Source organism: Ananas comosus, linkage group 3 (assembly GCF_001540865.1).
Source record: "Ananas comosus cultivar F153 linkage group 3, ASM154086v1, whole genome shotgun sequence".
Taxonomy (NCBI): domain Eukaryota; kingdom Viridiplantae; phylum Streptophyta; class Magnoliopsida; order Poales; family Bromeliaceae; genus Ananas; species Ananas comosus.
Window position 1 is genome coordinate 6,034,104 of NC_033623.1, and position 4,240 is coordinate 6,038,343.

The 4,240-nt window shown below is 42.2% G+C and overlaps 1 long non-coding RNA gene across 1 annotated transcript; it reads right to left on the reverse strand.

Moving 5' to 3' along the window:
* On the reverse strand, window positions 1,022-3,911 carry LOC109707132. Its single transcript, XR_002215412.1, has 4 exons — window positions 3,522-3,911; window positions 2,304-2,360; window positions 1,199-1,283; window positions 1,022-1,099 (listed from the first exon to the last, which is right to left on the reverse strand). It is a non-coding gene; the product is annotated as an uncharacterized LOC109707132 (long non-coding RNA).

A 4,240-nucleotide genomic window follows, 5' to 3' on the forward strand; every position in this document is an offset into this window, starting at 1 on the left:
TCCTAAAAGCCCATACCGATACATGAAATCGCATCATTTCATGTGATTTCTATGCTTTTCTGGACCGTGCACGCAAACCAGAGGTCGATTAATCCGACCGTCGCACTCGCTGACAGGTTTCAGCATGTCGGAGGTCGTGCTCACCTTTCGGAGCACTGCCGGCCACTGCGGTGCGCGCACGAGCGACGCGAAGTTCTGTTAAACTGCGCGCACAGCGCGAAGATCGCGACTAACTCACTAACCAGGGCATCTTTGCCGCTGTCGGAGGTGAGCACGATGTTCAGCACAAGTTGTAGATCATCGTGCTCACTTCCCGAAGCTTAGGAGGCTTATCGGATCACCGAAAAGGTGACCGGAGCCTCGAAAAATAGTGCTGGAACATAAAATACCCTTACCAGACCCGATGAGAGCTAGGGTTGGTCGCCGGCGGCCGGGAGGCGTGCGGTCCGGCCGGAGGAGGGAGCACTCGGTCCGAGAGGTCCGGGGAGGGTGCTAGCCGGCGGCGGGCGGCAACCGGTGGCGCGGCGGAGGAGATCGAGTCCACCCACTCCCTCTCGGGTTCAAACTTCCCGGCGGCGTGGCGGCGGTCGGAGAAGTTTGGGGCGGCGACGAACCGGTGGCGGAGGCCGAGGGGAAGACGGCGCGCACGGCCTAGGGCGGCGGCGGCGGCGCACGGAGGCAGTGCGGGTCCAAGCTTGGCCCGCACGCACTCCAGATGGCCGCAGAGAGATCCGGCGGTGGCCGGCGGCGCGCGGGGATGGCGGCGACGGCGGCGGAGGGTCGCCGGGGGTTGAGGGAAGGCGGCGCGGTCGATCTAGGGCTGCTTTACCTAGAGGGACCTGAGCTCAAGTCCGCTCGGTCTGGGTTGACCCGAGTTGGCCGTGGCTTGCTCGGACGGCGCCGGCGGCATGCGCAGGCGGCAGGGACGGCCGGTGACGGCGCCGGAGGGGAAGCCTCGGCCAGATAATATAGGCTCAGCCCATGGGGTGGCTTCCCGAAGTCAAGAGGCCGCGGAGGGTGNATCATACTTTCTTTAGATGCATTGTCGAATGCAAATTTGAGGAATTGGTCCAAGCCTTGCTGGTAATCAGCACTTGACCTATCTATACATTAATTGAATAGTACAAATCAATATTACATAATTATATATATTAACATAACTCGATAATTATAACTTTAGAAATATTAGTAAAATTACCTTGGCTTAAGAATCCAAGTCTTATCCATACTCTCAACAAGTACTTTAGGTATTCGATCTTGATAATAGAATTACCTGTATAGACCTAAAAAGGTAATACTTTATGTTCAGTTACATTGACTTCATTATTAAGAGCTATAATACTTAAAGTTCACATGAAACTTATGAATTCTAATAATGCACTAAGTTCTTTAAAGTTTTCATACAATATGTAAAAACAAAATATACTTAAATATATAATTAGGATAACTCCATTATGCAATAAATAAATAAATAAATTTAAAAAATAACTAAGAGGGCTAGTTTCAAATGGACTATAATTGAGAAGGATCTATTAAACCTATCCATTAAAACAAACTATCAACCGTTAGAATCCACCAAACAAGACTCAAAGAGTTCACAATTTTTCACCTCACATAGAAAAAGACTAAACTACTAAATAACTCCTTATGATTTAGGTTGTGTCTTAATAACCCCTTGTATAAAAAGTTTCATTCATTTAAATCATATACTTTACTAATATTAATAATTATATTTAAATATTTTGGACCGGTCATTTGGATTCGCTAAGCTGTTAATATTAGAAATTTAGGTATGTATTCAGTACACATGTTTTTTTAACAAAATTTGAGAAAGGTGCATATTTAAAACACAAATAGTGGCCTCAGGGCATCTAAGTGATACAAATGATACCACAGGGCCTCAATGACCAAGAGCCCACAAGGCCAAGCTTGTTTTGAGAGATCTATTACCAACGAGGCCTTTGAGTGCAACGGGTTCGGGCTGGACAGAACCATGACTCCTAATGCCAAAATTCACCTATGGGCCTATTATCAAATGGTCTAAAGTTATGGAGCTACTGAAGGGCAAAAGAGTTATTTAGATAAAACAATCATCAACTTCTTTTTTTATGTGCAGCTTGCTGATGGCAGTCAAATCACAAATGGGAGGGATAAACTATCACAATATAGGAGGATATATATGATCAATAAACAAGTATGCAAAATTACTATTTTGTAGGTACACATGTGGCTGGCACGTGCGTGAGCGCGCGTGCACAAACACACGCACAGATACAGATAATGGTGCAAATTATGAAACTAACCAGTTTAGATATGAAGTCCTTTTGAAACTGGGCTTCTGTTTCTATCTCTTGAGCTACCTGCAAATGTGATTCTTGTCAAAAATGTGCATAAAAAATTCTAACTTGACAAGAATTCTTAACAACTGAAAGTAGACAATTTAGATAGTGCATCAAATAAACATCGTAGATTTAGAAACTAATAAAAAAACATACAAACATACTACAAAGTGACAAAAAAAAAAAGTTAAGATTAACTTTTCTGTATAGCACATATCATGTAGCATTAAGACAACATTTTCCTCACACTTGCATGATTGATGAGAAGTTAGGTCCATAGCGCTATCTTAAGACAATTGCCTACAGTTAAATAAACATTTTGACTATAATATAGATGAAGCAATGTTAAAATGAAGAATATAAGGAAAGAAGCTGTGCCGAATTACTCTTTCTCATTCCTTCCATTAATCTATACACTGAAAAATAATTAAAACCAGGCTATTCACATAAAAATAATTTCACCCCTGCTGAGTACTGATGCATGCAGAAAGGGGTTAGTTGATCGCTTGAAAGTTGGTACCGAGCCAGTATAAATGGAAATTCCCATGAACAACTATTGAACTTAATTAAGATGTTCCTTTTTTGTGAATTTTCAGGTAGATTTGAACAATTTATTTCGCATGATAATTTATGTCCTTGAACAGCTACAAAATCTCAAGGAAAATATAATAAGTGAAAAAGGATACACACACACACACACACACACACAAAGTTAATTACAGCTGAAAACGCATTATGCCATATATAATTAATAAGCTGTTCAAAGAGATAAATGCGTGCTTTAACTTCTAATTATTTGTAGAAGAAATTAATGTTGTGAAAGAATGTTTAGTTAATTTGTTAAAACTTAAAAAATTCTGAAATAATTGATTGAGTTGTTTTGAAATGCTTTCTATATATTCCTAGTTTATTACTCTCGCTAGATATATAACTTATCAAACTTTTCAAGTTTCTGCCAGCAGAGGAAATTAAAATTGAGATGATACTCTCTAACTAATGTTATGGTTGTTCACACGCCGGATGCATGATCGATCTCTAGGTGTCTGGTTAGGTCGTGAAATATATATACATATATCAGTAGTACTTTCTGTTCTAGCAAAGGCGCAAAGCTTATCAAATATTGTAAAGCAAGATGATCATGCATGTATGTATGCATTAAAAGAAGAGGAAAAAAAAACAAACCAGAAAAGGGATAGATTCTTCTCGATGCGTCGGCGTCGAAATGCTTCTCTCCCGCTCGCCTTCCTCCTCCTCCGCCGCCGGCGATCGGCGAGTTCTTGCCTTCAAAATAGAGGGGGGAAGCAGTAGGACCAGAGGGCGGCGCGGCCTCGACTTCTTGGAAGGAGGCGGTGGCGACGACGAGGCGAGAAAGGCACGGATTTGGGAGAGGCGACGAGGCGAGGAAGGCACAGATTTGTGCGGCGAAGGGTTTTGCGAGCTAGGGCGAAAAAGGTTTTGGAGGCGTCGAGGGAAAAAAAAGGGGGTAGGGCTTTTGTGCGAGCGCGCGAAGGGAAAAAGGGCCGCGCAGTGGGAAAAAATCCCCGCTTAATTCTTTTGCTGGCATTTCTTTTGGTGGGATTTTTGAGAGGACCTTAATTATAATGAGAAAAAATAAAGTAGATCTGGTATATATCTTAATAAGGGCAATTAGGTAAAAGTGCCCTTAAAGAATAGCTTTTGCTGGCTATTTTTGTAAAAGCCACTAATAAAGTGCCAGCAAAGATCATATATGGTGTAGTGTACCGTCAGATATATGGGTGTTCCAATCAAGGTTTAAAGTGTACTGAATAGCCGTATAAGTGTTCCATATTTTGTTATAATGTGAAAAATCGGGTCTCCTCTATAAAAGTGCATATATCACTACTAGATATATGGGTGTGCCCATTAGCACTATAGATGCA